A 21,732-nucleotide genomic window follows, 5' to 3' on the forward strand; every position below is an offset into this window, starting at 1 on the left:
TATCGAATCTAATCGATTTATCGCTTTTTGTAGGAAGTGTTTCTATTTTCTCTTTCTAGCGGCTCAGGGACGCACCATTAAATATCAAGGGGGGCTCCACCGGGTAGTTGGAATTGGATAGATTTTTTAAGGACGTGAAGCAATTCTTGTTAACTTCTCCGGCGAGACAAATCGGTTTTTTTACTCTCGATGAGACAATTTTTTTTGGATGTGTGCATCGAATACCGGTGAAAAGTGTGTAAAGTGTGCTGAGGCTTGTGGATCAACGTCTAGGCGTTGTGCCTGTGCGTAGCGCACTATAAATCACTGCGCTTTTTTTTCTTTTTTTTAAACAAATTTTGTTTATGTTTACGTCCGTAGGCCTATGCCGCAAAAATATCAAGGGGCATTTATATTATTACCGAATACCGTATAGCGTCAGTTTGCCTACAAAAGTTATTAAGGAGCTGATCCTACTGATCCTCATTTGATGACATTTTTCAATGATATCCACTAAAAAAGCTTATTCCCAAAAGTTCAGTTGATTCCGATTTTGCGTTTGCGAGTTAGGCCTAATGATTAGGCCTATGTGTATTACACTGCTCCATAAACAAATTCAAATTTCACGATATCATTGCTGAACGAATTAATCTGCAAGAAATGTTTTGTTCATATAAACATAAAACATTATGTAGTCATAGGTTTCCAGTGGGGGGATGATGCTGTGGATCACGAAATGCCATTTAAAATGAGTTCACGTGTTCGTTTGTATTATAGCGTGAATAAGAGTGGATCAAGTGTTTTCACTCATAGAGTAACTTTTCACGAACAAATGCGTACGAAATACTAGACTATGCCAAAGTCGATTTTTGATAAATAAAAATATGTTATGATGATGAACGCATTCAGTTGAACTTGAAATTATACTGATGTTTATTGGTCATAGTAGTGACAGTAAAAGTAAACTATATGTAGCCTTATATTATTGAATGCAAATGGCTCAGGCTCAATTCAATATAGTCTACTGTATAGACCATTTTAATTTATTGCCCCCCCCCCCCACTAAATCCCTCTGACCATGGAAAATCCACCAATCCTGTTCTGATTCAAAAGCTCAGATATGGGCAGGGCAGTCACTGGGATGTGTTATGTTTTATGCATGGAATGGTATGAATTGTTTATCAAAAAAGGGGGAATGCAGAGCAGTCTAAATTCAATACTGAACAATTCTGATTTTAGAATCTACCAGTTTATTGATCGCGAAAGCCCAAGTAAAAAAAAATCACTTGGAAAGCTAACAAACAAGAGGGAACACGGTGACTGATGTGAAAATCTATCAATTGCGCACCAATTAATACAAATGTAATTGCCAGAGTATGCAAAATGGGGCAAGCCAGTGGACTATGGACAAAATACTTACCACTTCCAACTTGGCAATTTCAAAGCTAAAATAATGAAATATAAAGTAAATTTGTCTTCACTATATAAATTGACAATTTTTTTTCACCCTTGGCATCGTTTTTTTTTTTTTTTTGCTCTGATGGCAAGACATTTTTTAATACCTAGCCCTCCCCCGATATCTATTAAATGGTGCGTCCCTAATACATTTCCTACTTTTTTTACAGCTCCAGGTCTATATCAAGTCAACCAACAGAGGGCTTTATAAATGCATTTTCATCGTGGAAGTCAGTCAGGTGGAAGTATCCGCACCGGTTAATATTATTATACTTTTTGTTGCGGATAAACTGTTATTTCTTTTTTATCATTGGGGGGATGGGGGTTGGAAAAAAATTCTTAAACTATAGTGAATCCTTATCCAGCACCTTGGCGGCAGAATAAGTTTATGGTACCAATGCGCGCGAAAAATGTTACCAAACTGGTGAAATATGGTGTGAGTGGAATAAATTCGCGCGCCTGAGGCGCAAACAATTGACACTTTTATATAATATAAGGTTAATTTGGTCAGAAACCCACATAGGGGCCTACAATCGTCAATACAGGCGTCAACATTTAGGGGATGATTGTATGGACCATCCCCCAGCAAAATATTGGGTGGGGGTCATCCTTCCCACGGGATCTAGTTTCATCTAGGGAGTGTTCATTAATACTTTAGTAGGGGGGGCTGGTCTCCCTCGAATTTTTCACTCAAAAACTTTTTGACCCCCCCCCCCCCTCGATGGACCGTTAAACTTTTTTGCCCCCCCTCTTTTGACAGACAAAACCTTTTTACCAGCCCCCCCCCCCACCAAAGTATTTCTGAACACTCCCCTAGTGGCGAGCAGTCGTCCCCATTGTGTTTATTTGTGCATGATGCGCAGGCCGTCCCATTACTCTACATTATGCTGGGGAAACTAAGCATCACTACAGCGTCGTGCGCGCGCAAAGGTAGACTACTCTGGCTATTACATTTATTTAAGCTTAAAACTCTGATTTAATTAATGAGTGCACAATTGATAGATTTTCACAACTGATCTTTTCAGTCACCGTACGCCCTCTGTTTGTTAGCTTCCCAAGTGATAATAAACTGGCAGATTCTAAAATTAGAATTGTTCAGTATCAAGTGTCATTATAATCACAGTTATAAGTATGCCATTATGATATGTTGCATTCAATAATATAAGCCTATACGTAGGGCCTATAGGCCCTACTTTACTTTTACTGTCACAAATATAATTATATAGCCTAAACTTTTTCATAACCATTTTATACTAGTATTTTGATGTAGGCCTACTAAATATCAGTATAATTTCGAGTTCAACTGAATGCGTTCATCATGATTAATAACATTTTTATTTATCAAAAATCGACTATGGCATAGTCTAGCGCAAAGGGGGCAAGGGGACACATGCCCGGATGCCCCCCACTTTTGGTAATTCGGGGGAAATCAGTCATTCCGCTCGTTTACACTCCTAATCAGACTCACTGAATTCGGGGGAACTGAACAACCTGCCCCCCCCCCCCCCTCCACTTTCAATGTGCTGCGCACGCCACTGGCCCTGCATCAGTAATGATCTTGTAGGGGCCTACTTGTGTAGGGGGGGGGGGGTATTTGTTTGTGTGTAATGGATACCTCAGCTGCTTACATTAAAGGGCAGGAACTCATGACTGTGCCTGCTTTGCGAGAAGGGATTATAAACATTCTCAATGCACAGAACGTATACTGTTGCAAATTAGATGGGCGGGAAAATCACATGTTAATGTTTTAGGCCATAGAAACACATTGGCAAAGTTTCATGTCAAAATCATATAAAATAAAAGTAGTATGAAGGTTTATTCATAAGATATTGGTATAATATTGGCAAACATGAATATTCATGAGCACATTATGCCAATTTTCCTCATTAACTTCATCAATATATTGGCAAAAACAATAGAATACAAAGAAATTAAAACATGTATATCTTGACAACCGTATGTCCGATTTCCTTCAAACAAAAACTATTTTGCTCAGTGTATTTAGCTTAACTTATTCAATCTATTCAAATGGTTCTAAATTCAGTTTCTGTTTTCCAGAAACATCGTTTCGAACCCCCTTAAAACGTTTTGTATGAAAACACACTACAACAATATTTTTAAAATGTTTTCGAAATATCATTGCAAACTATTTTTGCATACACTTTTGGCCTAATATTTTGTCAACACTTAAATAACATTATGTTAAAATATTTGCACCCAGCAAACACAGAAATGTTCTTAAAATGTTTTTTACAAAACGTTTTAATAACATTTAAATATCGGGTTATAAAGGTCGTGAAAACATTTTAAAAACGTTATTGTAAATATTTTGGGCAAACATTTGTTGCAAAATATTTGTTCAACCCCAAAATAACATTCTGTTTAGAATGACGTGTACAAAGTTTTCAAAAATGTTTTTGGAATGTTATTTTATTAAAAAACGTTTTTATACCTTTTATATTACCCGACATTTAAATGTTTTCTGTAAAACATTAGTGTTTGCTGTGCAGTAAATTACCAACAAATGTTATTTAATGTTATGAAAACGTTTTATACCATTAAGGTTAAATACACCTGATTTTCAAGGCTTGATTCCAGTTAAGTTAATAATGGAAACAGCCATGCAGAAAGAATGAACTCACGCGTACAATAGTGTATCAATCTGAACTTGGGCCACGGACAAACCGCGGCTCGTGAGTCATCCTATATGTTGCAGGGGATTCTTGCAGGGATAGGGAAGGGCGGGCCGGGGGAAGGGGCGACCATGATAGGACCATATGGGCTGATGGGGGTGGGGGGATTGTGGGCAGCCGTTTTCGGCAATTTTACTTTGGATTTTCTAAATTTTCAATTTTTGAAATTATCCTGGATGATATCTGTCGTGAAATAAATCAATGCTTCTATAGGCTATAATAGGCCTAGTATGCCTATTTATACCCTGATTATGCAATATATAGGCCTACAACAATAACTACAACAACAGTAACAAAACCAACAACCAATATTTTGTTAATCCAATTTGTAAAAATATATTCATAGGCCGCGCCAATTAGATTAGTATAGCCTAAAAATTCCTGAATTATATAATGAAATGAAAAAAAAAACGGGCAAAAACAATCAATCGCTGCAGTCAGAAAGAAAGAAACGATACAAGAAAAAAGAAAAAAGTGAGAGAAAAATAAAATAAAATAGATGGAATGGACCACATAGGGACTCGAACACGTACCAAAGTTTTCCAGCTCAAAACTATAGTATTATATAGTCGAACGTGAGTCCGGCCGCGCGCTAAAGTTACTGTCACACTACACCGAATAGGTCTTCCGTACAAGAAACGGATGGTATTTTAGTAAATCCGTTGTTGTTCGTCAATGATCGTTTTATGTTCTTTTTATGTCCTGCTATCATCCGCCAAATGCGTTTCGTGTTAGGTGATGTTCGTTAAGTCCGTCGGCAAGTTTTGTGCATGCACAAAACTTGAAACGGAGTGTACCGAATACACATGTTCGGTATTTATCCGATGTGTGTTCGTATGGTGCTGCATATTGCCGGAGTTTGTTCGCTCTCCTTTCGTTCATGTTCGTTCTTTGTTCGTTGCACTCGGCCCGTGTTCGTTGCAAATACGTTCCTGTGAGACCTTCACCACCGGATAGCATATTTTTGCATTCGGTGATGTACGTTGACCCAGACCGTGTTAGTGTCACACTACACCGGATCGGTCTTCCGTATAAGAAACGGATGGTATTTTAGCAAATCCGTTAGTGTTCGTCAATGTTCGTTTTATGTTCTTCATATGTCCTGCTATTATCCGCCAAATGCGTTTCGTGTTAGGTGATGTTTGTTTAGTCCGTCGATAATACGTTTCAAGTTTTGTGCATGCACAAAACTTGAAACGGAGTGTGCCGAATACACATGTTCGGAAGTTGTCCGATGTGTGTTCGTACTGTTCTGTATAATACCCTGGGTTTGTTCGTTATTCTTTCGTTTATATACCGCAGGTGTTTGCAAGGTTTCGCAGGCGCTTGTGCGGATGTAGGCCTATGGCGAACATGTGCATCGATCATGGGGGGGTGGGGACTTTCTGAAGGGTGTTTGACGCAATATCATATTTCCCCCAGTACTTTAGTGACTGACAAGTAGAAAAAAGGGGGAAAGGAGAGAAAAAAAGAAAAGAAAGTGAGAAAAATTGAAGAGAGAAGAGAAGAGAAAAAGTTAAACTGCACGTAATTTTGTAGGCCTATGCATGTAAGTAGTATTGAGGGAGGGGCACTTTCTGAAGGGTAGAGGACGCAATATCAAATTCCTACCAGTTTTAGTAATTGACAAGAAAGAAAAAAGAAGAGAAAACATGGAAAAGGTTAAATTGTACGTTATTGAGTAGGCCCAGGATAGTATATAGTAAGCCTAAGTATAGGCCTGTGATTATTATAGGCAGTGCTTAAATGTGGTTCCTTGGCCCAAATGCCTGTGAAAATTACTGCCGGCCCGTCGATATGTAGAGCCCGTGACATTTTGTCACCAAAGTCAGTATTTAAGACGGACTTAGGTCTAAGGACTCTTTGGACTTTAACATATCAATCCATGCATGCTTTACCTGAAATTACGAGTCTGAAGTCTTATATCTAAGTGTCAGTGGATCAGTGTAACATTTTAAATTTTGCAAATTCAGTTCGGGCCTTCAGGCAATAATAGTGTAAAAATGATGCACCAAAAACAATTTTCCAAATTTTCCATTTTTAAAACTAAATTTTTACACAATAGGCCTAGGCCTAATAATGTAGCCCTACAGTCCCCGTGCAAATGGCTTCAATTGGACCTTCATTTTGAAAAATGGACAAGTCTTCCTTTTTGCTTCTGCTATGGACATCCACGTGTTATTTTTAAAACAATTGTATATATTATACAATAATGGTGAAAACTTTTCAATGGCTTCAATTAGGCTTTCGTTTCACCAATTTGCGGCTGTTTCAAACTAAAACAGTACCCAATAATAGTGCTAAAATTGATCCAAAAAATGACAAATGGCTTCAATTGGGCCTTCATTGTCCAAAGGTTTCTCACCTCTATTGCCCCCGGACGCTGGTTGCCCTGATATATCAGATTGGTAGCCCTTTTGTACTTATTAGCCAATATTTGACCATTTTCGTCAAAGTTTTCCCCCTTAAAAGTTGTCTTTCCCCACTTTGTTCACCCTCTGAAAAAGTGCTTGCTACGTCACTGCCTCTAAGGGGTCAAAAACCCTCTCAAACACCCTCTGCTCCCCCACTTTTCTGATAGGGTGGACGTCCCTGTTGGTGCCACATGCCACGGATTCGCCGGTCATTTGTCGGACGTTGAACGATTGAATATAAAACGCCTGCAGGATTATTAGCGGCCACAACGCATAGAGAGACGAACGGGAATCGGACACCCAAATTCGGACATTTGTCGGACGTTGACCACCAAATCCGGTCATTTGTCGGATGTTGACCGATCGAATATAAGACGCCTGCAGGATTATTAGCGACCACAACGCATAGATAAACGAACGGGAATCGGACCCCCAAATCCGGTCATTTGTCGGACGTTGAACGATCAGATATAAGACGCCTGCAGGATAATTTTTATTAGCGGCCACAACGCATAGAGAGACGAACGGGAATCGGACCCAAAATCCCACCGAATCTTCTGCCGGACTGGTGATTTTTCCACCGAATAAAATATTTTTGTATTCGGTGATGTACGTTGATCCAGTCCGTCGTAGTGTGACAGACCTATTGAGCTACTGAGTGACCTGTGAAATCGATTGATCTCAAACTTACGGAAGCACTGAAGGGACATGTCATGTTGTCATGATGTCAAGTTGTCACGATAAATGACGACATAATTGACGACATAATTGCGAGTTGTCACGATAAATGATGACATAATTGACGACATAATTGCGAGTTGTCACGATAATTGACATGATAATTTCGAGTTGTCAAGTTGTCACGATAAATGACGACATAATTGACGACATAATTGCGAGTTGTCACGATAATTGACATGATAATTTCGAGTTGTCAAGTTGTCACGATAAATGACGACATAACTGACGACATAATTGCGAGTTGTCATGATAAATGATGACATAATTGACGACATAATTGCGAGTTGTCACGATAATTGACATGATAATTTCGAGTTGTCATGTTGTCACGATAAATGACGACATAATTGACGACATATTTGCGAGTTGTCATGATAAATGATGACATAATTGACGACATAATTGCGAGTTGTCACGATAATTGACATGATAATTTCGAGTTGTCAAGTTGTCACGATAAATGACGACATAATTGACGACATAATTGCGAGTTGTCACGATAATTGACATGATAATTTCGAGTTGTCAAGTTGTCACGATAAATGACGACATAACTGACGACATAATTGCGAGTTGTCATGATAAATGATGACATAATTGACGACATAATTGCGAGTTGTCACGATAATTGACATGATAATTTCGAGTTGTCATGTTGTCACGATAAATGACGACATAATTGACTACATATTTGCGAGTTGTCATGATAAATGATGACATAATTGACGACATAATTGCGAGTTGTCACGATAATTGACATGATAATTTCGAGTTGTCAAGTTGTCACGATAAATGACGACATAATTGACGACATAATTGCGAGTTGTCACGATATATGATGACATAATTGACGACATAATTGCGAGTTGTCACGATAATTGACATGATAATTTCGAGTTGTCGAGTTGTCATGATAAATGACGACATAATTGACGACATAATTGCGAGTTGTCATGATAAATGATGACATAATTGACGACATAATTGCGAGTTGTCACGATAATTGACATGATAATTTCGAGTTGTCGAGTTGTCATGATAAATGACGACATAATTGACGACATAATTGCGAGTTGTCATGATAAATGATGACATAATTGACAACATAATTGCGAGTTGTCACGATAATTGACATGATAATTTCGAGTTGTCAAGTTGTCACGATAAATGACGACATAATTGACGACATAATTGCGAGTTGTCATGATAAATGATGACATAATTGACGACATAATTGCGAGTTGTCACGATAATTGACATGATAATTTCGAGTTGTCATGTTGTCACGATAAATGACGACATAATTGACGACATAATTGCGAGTTGTCATGATAAATGATGACATAATTGACGACATAATTGCGAGTTGTCACGATAATTGACATGATAATTTCGAGTTGTCATGTTGTCACGATAAATGACGACATAATTGACGACATATTTGCGAGTTGTCATGATAAATGATGACATAATTGACGACATAATTGCGACACGATAATTGACATGATAATTTCGAGTTGTCAAGTTGTCACGATAAATGACGACATAATTGACGACATAATTGCGAGTTGTCATGATAAATGATGACATAATTGACGACATAATTGCGAGTTGTCACGATAATTGACATGATAATTTCGAGTTGTCATGTTGTCACGATAAATGACGACATAATTGACGACATAATTGCGAGTTGTCATGATAAATGATGACATAATTGACGACATAATTGCGAGTTGTCACGATAATTGACATGATAATTTCGAGTTGTCATGTTGTCACGATAAATGACGACATAATTGACGACATATTTGCGAGTTGTCATGATAAATGATGACATAATTGACGACATAATTGCGAGTTGTCACGATAATTGACATGATAATTTCGAGTTGTCAAGTTGTCAAGATAAATGACGACATAATTGACGACATAATTGCGAGTTGTCACGATATATGATGACATAATTGACGACATAATTGCGAGTTGTCACGATAATTGACATGATAATTTCGAGTTGTCGAGTTGTCACGATAAATGACGACATAATTGACGACATAATTGCGAGTTGTCATGATAAATGATGACATAATTGACGACATAATTGCGAGTTGTCACGATAATTGACATGATAATTTCGAGTTGTCATGTTGTCACGATAAATGACGACATAATTGACGACATAATTGCGAGTTGTCATGATAAATGATGACATAATTGACGACATAATTGCGAGTTGTCACGATAATTGATTTGATAATTTCGAGTTGTCAAGTTGTCACGATAAATGACGACATAATTGACGACATAATTGCGAGTTGTCACGATATATGATGACATAATTGACGACATAATTGCGAGTTGTCACGATAATTGACATGATAATTTCGAGTTGTCGAGTTGTCATGATAAATGACGACATAATTGACGACATAATTGCGAGTTGTCATGATAAATGATGACATAATTGACAACATAATTGCGAGTTGTCACGATAATTGACATGATAATTTCGAGTTGTCAAGTTGTCACGATAAATGACGACATAATTGACGACATAATTGCGAGTTGTCACGATAATTGACATGATAATTTCGAGTTGTCAAGTTGTCACGATAAATGACGACATAATTGACGACATAATTGCGAGTTGTCATGATAAATGATGACATAATTGACGACATAATTGTGAGTTGTCACGATAATTGACATGATAATTTCGAGTTGTCAAGTTGTCACGATAAATGACGACATAATTGACGACATAATTGCGAGTTGTCACGATAATTGACATGATAATTTCGAGTTGTCAAGTTGTCACGATAAATGACGACATAATTGATTTACATAATTGCGAAGTTGTCATGATAAATGATGACATAATTGACGACATAATTGCGAGTTGTCACGATAATTGACATGATAATTTCGAGTTGTCATGTTGTCACGATAAATGACGACATAATTGACGACATAATTGCGAGTTGTCATGATAATTGACATGATAATTTCGAGTTGTCAAGTTGTCACGATAAATGACGACATAATTGACGACATAATTGCGAGTTGTCATGATAAATGACGACATAATTGACGACATAATTGCGAGTTGTCACGATAATTGACATGATAATTTCGACTTGTCGAGTTGTCACGATAAATGACGATATAATTGCGAGTTGTATGACGAGTTGTCATGATAATTGACGACATAAAGTCATGATAATTTCGTGTTGTCACGATAATTGACATGATAATTTCGAGTTGTCGAGTTGTCACGATACTTGACGATATAATTGCGAGTTGTATGACGAGTTGTCATGATAATTGATTTACATAAAGTCATGATAATTTCGTGTTGTCACGATAATTGACATGATAATTTCGAGTTGTCGAGTTGTCACGATACTTGACGATAATATAATTGCGAGTTGTATGACGAGTTGTCATGATAATTGACGACATAAAGTCATGATAATTTCGTGTTGTCACGATAATTGACATGATAATTTCGAGTTGTCGAGTTGTCACGATACTTGACGATATAATTGCGAGTTGTATGACGTGTTGTCATGATAATTGTCATGATAATTGCGAGTTGTATGACGTGTTGTCATGATACTTGACGACATAAAGTCATGATAATTGACGACATACGCATGATTTATACTACATCGCGAGCGATTTGTTTGACCAATGAGGTGGCGCGTTCTTCCCAACGCAAAAACCCGCTCTATCCCATTGCACGACAGATTTCACCTCTGACCTCGATCAGCTGTGTTTGCGACAGTCATGACAGTAGTGTCCAGTTGCGAAAATCGAATTATTTGCCTCATTTTAACGGCGTGCTTGGATTAGTTTGCAATAGTAATATAAGTATTCAATTCACTTAATATTTAGAGAAGCAAATGACATGATGGATTGAGGACAATTATGTCCACGGACATCGAATACACCACGAAAACATGACGAGATTTGTCCCATTCACCCGTGCATCACACATGACTGTGCATTGATCATTGCAATACCGTGCAGTGTTTTCCGTGTGTACACCGTCCTCCAGGCTGAGTTGGGTGTGTTGTCTGTACGTACACGACTCTGCAAGGTGAGTTTCTTTTATAACCATTATTTTTTTATGCAAAAGTAAAACTAAACGACACAACATTAATTTTAACTGGCAGTGAGGATTTGTTATTCTGTCGATCGGACATCCGGGCATGAACCGCTGACAATTTATTTTAGCACTGGACTGAAACAACATTCATACGTACTCGCTATAAACAGCATGCGTGATTGGTCGATAGACGTTGTTTATGCCCGGCGTTCCGGTCATAAACAAGCCGCGCGAGTTGCCCGCGAGAAGTGATGGACGCTCTCAAGTAGGATATTACGCGTCTATGTTCGCGAGCTATTTACGCATAAGCGCGAGTGATGTACGCGATGTTCGCAAGGCCCAAGCACGATGGACTAAGCAAGAAAACGCGTTTTCTTACAATTAGCGTTGGAGAAACTGTTAAAAATGATAAGGAACTGGTAGTTTTAGTTTAAAATGATGGTATTTTTAGTTTTGGAGGAAATAACAGCAAGCAGAATGTTGCGATATGTATGAGCGGGGTTCATTCATATATTTTCATGACTAAACGTTGTTTATGCCAATCGTTTAGTCATGAAAATATATGAATGAACCCCTAATTCGCATTCACTGAACTCGGAGACAGAGACGGAGTGTATCACAAGCTATCACACTATTGTGCCAGGTTCGACTCTCGATCTGCAAATACAAATATGCGATAAGTTGTTTTCACTCCAATGCATGTGATAAATGGATGTGACGTGGCCCCGACCGAGAGAATAGTATAGGAAAACATGATTTGTGACATGATCTGGTCCATGTGGACCAAAGGCGGTAAATTTGAAACTGAGATAGGTAAAAATATGGAGTAAAAAATAAGAAAATACATAAGAAAATAGACATAAAAAACTTTAGAACCAAGCATGCTAGACCTTTGTTTATTTCAGTAATGATAGCCTATTGTATGTATAATGTAATGATTACAGTAACTTAATTTTCAAAAATGCCTCCTTTGGCCCCGATGGACCAGATTGTGTCACATTTTCACTTCATCTTCAGTCTCAATCCCAACCCACAGCAAGTGAGCATTAAACATAAAGTTTTGATTTTTGCTGAGTAGGCCTATGTACTATGTTTACAAAGTACATGTACATTGAAATCGTGTAAAAACAGAATTTTGAAAAATATTCAGGGCTTTCTCCTTAGCAAATGTTACAATATATGGCTTTAATTACAATGTCATATTGTTTTGTCTTTCCAGAAACTGGCACAGGATCTAGCAGGAAAAGGTCCATTCTGCAAGGCATATCTTCCAAAAATCTAGACTAACATGCGCTGAAGCAAAGCACCTGCAACCGAACAGCACGGCTTTCCTTAGTGAGGAGGATGTAAGTAATTTCATTTACAAAGTTGTAGCCAAATGGGTGCAGCACACCACACAAAATGCCAATACCTTATTCAGCCTGATCATGACCGAAAATAGTGTAAAATAACAAATTTTTTGCGTATACGTCCCAATAAAGCCTTTTTAGAAGCTCAAAGACTTTAGACTTGTACCCGAGTCCAGCTCGTCCGAGCCGAGCCGAGTCCGAGCAAAGTCCGAGTCAAACAAAAATATGACCCTAGTCCGGACTCGGTCAGAGTCCATGCCTGGGGTGGGCACTGAACTTTATATCTAACATGTATGTTTCTATCAGTGAAGTAGGGGCCTAAAAAGTGGGGGTTGGGGCAGTGTTCTTAGTCGGTTAATTAACCTCAATCTTACCGGTTAATTAACCGGTTAATTAACCGGTTAATTAACCACAGCATCATATTTAACCGGTGGTAAAATAGGTTAATTATGAATCTTGAATTATTCTGACGTTTTTTAAGTTTTAACACTTTAATATCACTTCAGTGTTCACTGGAAATATTAAAATAGTATTCTTCTTCTTGCTCTCTAGTCTAGAGTGTCATGCACCACATCATAGACCATATGTGCAGACTATATCATGGTCTATATGTAAAAATCTGTGGAGGGGGGGTTCTTTGAAAAAATTTATGCGGATGTGCCCGCAGACTTTTGGATGCTGACTTCCTCTATACATGTACCTACTTCTAATCAGAATTTGTTTTACAATGTATATCATACGAACGCTAACGCTTTTACTCCCTATACACTTTTCCCCATTACAGTAGGTCAACAGATTTATAATGCAATTCAATGTTATACATTGTAGCAGGTGAATGTGGTAATTACTGGTAATATGTTGAAAACTACCTATCCTTGAAGTCAAAACCTCATGTGTTCCTTATAATATTTTTCAATTTTTATGCCATTTTAAATGAAGAGCACACTATATTGTCCATACATGTATATATGCCTACTAGCCTCATTTTAATGAGTAATTGCCAATTCTCTTTAAATTTCAAATCTTGTGCAAAAAGTTACTATTTTTGTCTGTTTTGTCATCATACGGTTGTAAATTCAATGATATGACATTGCTAAAGAGTGCCTACAAATTGATATGACCAAAAATGTGCAAATGTTGGCGCTTTTCCCCAAAATTGCTGAAAAGGTACCCCAAAACCGTGGCACATCCCTGTATACCTTCAACCAGGCAGAATGCCCACCACCTGTTGTACAAGTACCCAAAAATCCACAGCAGAGTGAGCAGATTATACAATTTTTGCCCAGGATTGCTTCAATCAATAACTAAAAAGACAAAGTTGATAAAATTCTAATTGTATAGTCACAGACTTGCGGTATCATTGTGCATCTGTGTCAATGAGTGTAAAATTTTTTAAACAGGTTGAATTGACATTATGTTTATATATGAAAATAATTTTTTAATTTTAAAATTTTAAAATGGAATGTTTTAAAGCTAAAGGTGGACAAGAAAACTTCATCTGCTCATGTTAAATGCTTGCGCAGTGTTCTTCAGTATGATGGCATATTGAATTCGAGCTCGGATTTATATATCTTCCAGCCATAATTAACCAATCTTACCGGTTAATTAACGTTAATTAACCGCCGTTTATAATTAACCGGTTAATTAAGAACACTGGGTTGGGGTCATTTACATTTTAAATGATGGGGGTCACAGGTATTAAAAGTTCTCTAGAAACTACATGTATCAGAGAGCAGTAAATGTGGAGATGTTGGCATGTGTGTGTCACATTAGTGGCATGTAACTCACAGATGTACACAGGCCACAGGGAATAGGGAAGGGGCACCAGGCTGTGTGCAGCATTTAAATGTACATGGAGAGCAATGTATTCAATGGGGGTGAGATAAATTATAGAAAAATATTATAATGATAACAATATAAATAATAAAATAATAAAATAAATGATAATAATAATCATAATAATAGAAATTCACCCTTCAGAAATATCAAGAAGAAAATTAATGTGTTGAAATGTTTTCCCAGTTTGCCATTTTGATACCAGTATGCAAACAGCTTTACTTTTTACCACATTCATTAAAGCAGGCCTGGAATAACTACACATGTATACAAATCAGTTAGGGTGGGGTCCATATCCCCCACTTTTAGTCTGACTTCAGTCAGGCAGTGGGGGATTATGCTGTTACCAAACAAAAGTTCAAGTATGTGGTATGCTTTGTACCTGTGATATTAATTTCAAATATCTTTTTAAAACTGAACAAATGTGCAGTGAATAGTGAACACATACAAACTACACATACATGTATTCTCTCGGTCAGGGTTGTTCCATTTAGTGCACTTACCCATTTCTCACATCTGGCAAAGGGGACACCCTTACGACATCCCTACTGGATTGTACAGGGCCTTTGATTTCCAGTCAATTTTCTCCGCATATATAGAACACATCAATGTGCATTAATTTTCCTTTTGTAATTTATTGGGAGCGTATTCCCCGATAATAAATCAAACTTTTAAAATTATTTCACAAAGAGGTATATTTATCATATGACATGTTTTGTGATTTCCCCATTGAGTACAACGATAAGTGTCCCCTGTGTCTGAGGGCGCAAGATGGAACAGCCAAATCTATCGCGAGCAACCAACAGTATGTAAAATACCTATGTAATAACCATACCCATACATGTACATGCATGTAAGGAGCACAAAGTTACTATACACTAGGATGAGCTGCCATGCATACTGCATGGTCCAGTGTGCACTTTTTCTCTTTTTCACTGAGTTTCATGAATTAGAAAGTTCCATGAAAGAAGTTTTAGATATTTTTATACAGTATTTATTAAAAAATTATGCATAATTATTATCAATGCTAACAAGTATGACTATGCTAATTCACAGATATTAACTTAATTAATATGGTGGATATGTAGGATACATGACAGATGACTTATTTGACAGCCCCCAATTTTAGGAAAAAGGGCAAATAAAGTGAAGTCAACAAATTTTAAATCAAATTTTAGATCTATTTTGACATTTTTAGGTATAATCAGTTCACATTTAACATGGATTTTAAATTGCATGGACTCGGACCGGACTCGGCTTCGAGTCTTTTTATGTCCGAGTCCGAGCCGAGTCCGAGTCCGATAAAAAGTGGACTCGAGTCCGGACTCGAACGATACATCCCTGAAAGACATACAATCTCTATGTATTGTATGATGCAACTGTAAGTTTTTTCGTGTGCCCCCGCAGTTTTATTTTGCCCTCCTTACTAAGAAAGATGGATACGCCCATGAAACTATGCACGACAAGTAGACTTAGTAAATTACAGATTAGTGCTTTAAATGTGTCCCGCTCTCACAGTTCGTAAACATTTTTGTTTAAATTTCAAAATGATTGCAAGTGACTACTTTATGACCTTTGACCTCACACCTATTGAAATAGCAAATCATGACTCTGCTACAATAATTTATCATTTTGGAAGAAAAATCTAAAAATTTAAAAGATTGTACATTAAGGCTTTAAGGCAAACAAACAGCCTAGATACCATAATCCTGATAATAATGTGTAATAATTAATCATTGGCTATTATTTTATTTTATTTCAATTTCCAGGTGCAGCAGTACTACTGAGGATACTGGTTTTATGGCGCAATTCTTGAAAGACAAAGAGGATCATGGTTTGGAAGTCAACAGCTGGCATCTGTTATCTGGCGCATCACTTTCGCTAGCCCTACAATATCCGAGAACCGCTAAAACCCACTAACCGCTCCACCCGAAAGGGGAATTAGCAGTCTGGGTTTAGCAGTTCTCTGGATATAGCCAGGTTTTTCCGATATAGCATGGTTTTGGACCACCACAGTCAAAAGGCCCTATACTAGTAGGGCTATCACTGCATGCATTGAAAACTTTCCTAAACTAACACATGCATGGTGTACTAGTAAATGTTTGCTCCAATTATCAAAACAATAAGGACCTCAACAAGTGACACTGACATGTGATGTAATCGTAATGCATAGTTCCTTACAGGCTGTAAAAAGTAGCATGGAATTATTGGACATGTTCTAGGCACTTTTCTTTGGTTTGCCTCAAATTCAGCAGTGATATCAATGTCTTTTCATGGCTGCGCCACACAGAACCACCTTTTTTGCTACACAATTAACTATACGCACACAATTCAATACTGCGCCCAACAAAATATGCACCTACGTCACTACTGAACTTGAGGGAACCAATGTATAGCCAAGGTTCCCTAGTCCAAAAATACGGATCGCTAGTCCGAAAAAATAGGAAATGGTTCACAAGTCCAAAAATAAATAAGGTTTACAAGACCTTAGCAATGGAAAATCTGCAGCCATTAGGACTAGCGACCCTTTTTTATCTTGGACTATAGTGACATTTATGACTAGCGCATGTTAGGATTAGCGGATGCAGGATGTAGAATAATTGTAGACCAAATTGTTCAGTAGCTGATCCATAGTGTCAGGGGCACAACAAGGGGGTGTACCTCAGGCCCGTAGCCAGCATTGTCAGTCCGGGGAGCAAACGTCAGTATCGTCCCTATCTATTTTTCCCCTCCCCTTCCTCTCCCTCTCCTTCTTTCTTTCTTTTCTCCCAGGCTTCTTCTCGTCCCCATTTTTCCACTTCTCCATCCCTCCCGCTGGCTACGCTACTGGTTTACCTTCATCCCTGTAAGTATGATGAGTATCCACTAAGCAAGGGTTTAGAACCAAAAGGCCCTAACTGCAATAGCTGTCCCATAGACATCTTGATAATTTATGCATTATGTAGTGTACACATCTCATGAAGATTTTTTTTAAATGTCACCTGGCAGCTATTGCAGATAAGGCCCGTTAATGTCTGTTATTTATTAGATAAATAAATAAAAGGTCCTATATACATGTAAACCCTTGACATGAAATTAAAATAAAAGGTCCTACATGTAAACAGGGTTCGCAGGTTTTTGCCACAGGTGGAAAAAACCACGTTTTTAACATGCATGTTAAAACCGCTTAGCAAAACAGTTTTTGGTGGCAAAAACTAAAAAAGTGATTTATAGTTCAGTTTTTTCATCTCAAAACAAATTATTAAGTTACAAAAATAATTTTCTGAGTGTAACAAGGCTAGATTTTGTAATTATAAGTAACATATAAAGAAATTAAAGGTATGCATTTTCATTGCTCAAGTGCATTTAACCCAAATGTGGCGTATATCAAATTTAAAACTTTTTCATTTTAAGGACTTTCATTGAGGCTGTGGCTGTGCATCAATGCATTCACACCCAAAGCCTTCAGCAAAGACTAGCCGATGTCAGTCAATGCTAGTCTTTTGTGAAGGCACCATATTAACACACAAGCTGGGCTCAATTTCAGTCAGGGCCATTGCCTGCAGTTTTTCAGTTTTGGCCGTTGTGCCCCTGATCTTTGTTTAACTTCAAGGTATTCTTCATTCCTTGTTGACAAGTGGTCCCCAATGGCCTTGACAAAGGGTGCCCCCCCCCCAAAAAAAAATGAAGGTCTGCACAAAAGCCTTCTCAAAAGACTAGTGGCTGCCAATAGACTGTAAATAAATGGTCTTTTTGCACTCATTATCTCATACTTCATTACTAAATGTATTTTTACACTTATTTCTCTGGTACATAATTATTAGAAAGACAAGAGTTCATGAAATAAACAAGAATCATTAGAATGCATGGTGAATATGTAGCTTTGATCATTGTTTTATTTTATTTTGAGATCTGTAAGGAAGTGAAGAAATAAAAGCACTATTTTTTTCATTAAAAAAGTATGAAGAAGGAAGTCCAACAAACCAAAACAGTTGAACAAACCTACTTAATAGAGAATAAATGATGGAGATTTTTTTTTACTATGTATGTATCCTCTATTGTGTGATGGAAGATATCCAATATAAAGTCTGTACAAAAAGTAACACAGCTGTTTTAAATACGCCTATAGGTTCAGAACTAGTAATCGTTTCCACAATATTTCTACATATAAAGAAGGAAGATTTATTTACGCTCATTTGAATACCCCATTTGTCAAATGCCGTTCAATACTGATAACACAGTAGTGCTTTTAAAGCAAAAAACCCAAATTTAAAAGTTGCAATTTACAGCAATCAATGGTTATTATGCAAGCACTGTGACACGTAAAACCCTCCATTTATCTTTGCACTGACTTCAAATCAATACAAATAACTGCAACTTTCAATTTAGGTATTTTTCTTTAAAAGCACTGCTGTGTTGTTACTATTGAACGAGATTGGACAAATGGGGTATAAAATGCGCGTAAATAAATCATCCTTCTTTCTATGTTGAAATATTGTGAACACAATTATTAGTTCAAACGCTACAGGCGTATTTATAACAGCTGCGTTACTTTTTGTGCAGTCTTTATTTTTATAATACAATTCAGCATATTCCCTCTAAATTCCTTTAAGATTAAAAAATGAGTGATTGTGATCTGGGACAAATCCAAAATTGGATTAAAACATTTAATCAAATTAGATTGAATTCTAATCTATTAGAAATATTCAATCTAAAATTCAATCTAATTTGATTTTTAATCTAAAAAATACTTGGATGGATTTAAAAACATCTTAATTCGAATACATCTACCGGTAATTTGATTTTAATCTAAGGGTTAAAATCAATCTAAGCAATTTTAATCCTTAAATATTAAAATTGAATTAGATTCATTTCTAATCTATTAGATTGAATATTTCTAATAGATCTTAATAATTTTTACACATTCTGTTACACCTAATTTATGAGTCCCGACTTTCAACACAAGTATTGTTCAATTAGTGATGTTGAAGTGCTTTTCCCGTCATTATTTCAGTCCTTTTATTTCATTTGTTTCATCTGCCTCTGCTGCAAAATGTGACATGAAATGGCTCACAGTGGCATTGGTTAATGGTGACTGGCAGTTGGTTGTTACTTGTACAGTATAGCTCTGATCTTTTAGTAGGCCGGCCTGAAAAAGAAATAGAGGATTTTAGAAAATTTGTCAGGGTACAGCTGGGACAGTGGCACAATCCCCCAGCATGGGGCTGTTACAGCGGCTTGGTTTGAAATCCTTGCCCCTTTCTCCCAAATGAGCACATGCATCTGTATTCCACCCAGCACCCCACTCCCTTGGTGGTGGTGGCAGATTTACCCCCAGCTAGCTGTTCCCTTGATTGCAAGTCTAGTTTCGCCACTGGTGCCCCCAAGCTTCTCCCTCATCCGTCGCACACCACAGGCTTCATTTATGTGCCATATTTGGGGCTGTGCAATAATTATGAGCCCGGGGGTAATAAAATGTCCGAACGACCCACCAAAAATCGCTTGCCCCCCCTCTCAGCCTACAAAACATCTCTTTCCTCCCTCTTTTGGCTTGCCAAAAATCTTTGCCCCCCTACACATGCCAAATTTTGGGGATCCCAATTTGCAAACCTTTAAAGGTCTAGATATGTTGCGAGCATGAAAATTTGCATATTTTTTTAACTGTTTTCCTAAGCCTTTTTAGAGCGTTTTTATTTAAAAGGTGCCCCATATATGTGTGCCAAAAATTGCTTGCCCCCCCCCCCCCTCCGCCCAAAAATTGCTTGCCCCCCCCCCTTTCGGCTTGCCTATTTTACACTCCTTCCAGGGCTCAAAATTATTGCACAGCTGAGCCCCTTATAGGTATAAGGGGCTATCATTTTCTTCGGAAGGGGGGGGGGGGGTCATAGAATTTTGAGACCAAAAATAGGGGGGTTATAATTTTGTAACAATCAAAATAGGGGGGTTATAGAATTATTAAGGACTGACTAAAAAGTTTTGCGGGCCACGCGCATTTTAAGCTTTTCTTACGCTTTTTTAAAACAAAAGGTACACACAATCTTTAGTTATACAATGCAAGATTTTTGCGCTCTCCGTGCGCCTTCTTTCCGCTTAGGGCCAACTTTCTAACGCGTCTGGTGCCCTCCGCTCTAAAATTTTGATGGAAGGGGGGGTCATAAAATTTTTGACCCACGATAGGGGGTCGTAAATATTTTAGCCAGCGATGGGGTCATATTCATGACCCCCCTGCTGAAGAAAATGACATCCCCCTAAAAGGTGAATTCAAATTTGCCATCAAACACCGCATCATTTTATATCAAATTAAACCCTTGATTAAAGAAAGCCAAATCTGAAAACCGTTTTGTCATAGCACTTTCCGTAGCAAAATTACATCTTGTCAAAGATCCCGGTCAAAGATTGACTTTCATGATCATCAAAACCCGGGTCAAAAACATTCATACTGCAGTTACTGTCCGTTTTCCTATACACAATACACAGTGCTCTTTCCCATTGACGAGTGACCTCTACAAATAGCCCTACGTTAACAGTATGGGGATATGACTAGTTAACGTCGCTGTGTGAAAAATAACCGGCCAATATTAAAAGTACTCTTTTAAAGTTCTAGAAAATATAGTTTTTAACATGTCCTAAATTTTTAGCTAATTTAGATGTTTGGAAATATTCGTACTTTGGTGTTTGTAATAGTACATTGCCTAGTTAACGTCGCTGTGTGAAAAATAACCGGCCAATATTAAAAGTACTCTTCTAAAATTCTAGACAATATAGTTTTGTAACATGTCCTAAATTTTTAGCTAATTTAGGTGTTTGGAGAGGGTCGTACTTTTGTGTTTTAGGAAGGATATGTAAACGACAGATAACACCAAAAATATGAAGAAATTATTTCCAAACCGTGTTAAGTCAACAATCATTATGTTGCTCATTTTCAAGAATGCTGGTTTACAAAAAGCACGCCATTGTCTCATTTCGTGAACAATGGTACACATACCATTGTTTCCTTTCGTTTCCTTTATAATCGGTTACCCAACTGAAGCTTTAATACAAACTTTATTGCGATATCGCACATGAAAACAGTCACATGTGCACAGCCAGAGAAGATCCGATTTAATCAGTTGAGCTGTTTCAATGAGTGTTATCTTGGTTTAATAGCTTTTAATGGGGTTAAGTCCTGCAAA

The 21,732-nt window shown here is 37.5% G+C and overlaps 1 long non-coding RNA gene across 1 annotated transcript; it reads left to right on the forward strand.

Annotated features, from left to right (window-relative positions):
- Positions 1-11,030: 11,030 nt before the first annotated feature.
- On the forward strand, positions 11,031-16,476 carry LOC140147707 (uncharacterized). Its single transcript, XR_011858390.1, has 3 exons — positions 11,031-11,387; positions 12,616-12,742; positions 16,351-16,476. It is a non-coding gene; the product is annotated as an uncharacterized lncRNA (long non-coding RNA).
- Positions 16,477-21,732: the final 5,256 nt, after the last annotated feature.

This window comes from Amphiura filiformis, chromosome 3 (genome assembly GCF_039555335.1).
Source record: "Amphiura filiformis chromosome 3, Afil_fr2py, whole genome shotgun sequence".
NCBI classification, from domain to species: Eukaryota; Metazoa; Echinodermata; class Ophiuroidea; order Amphilepidida; family Amphiuridae; genus Amphiura; species Amphiura filiformis.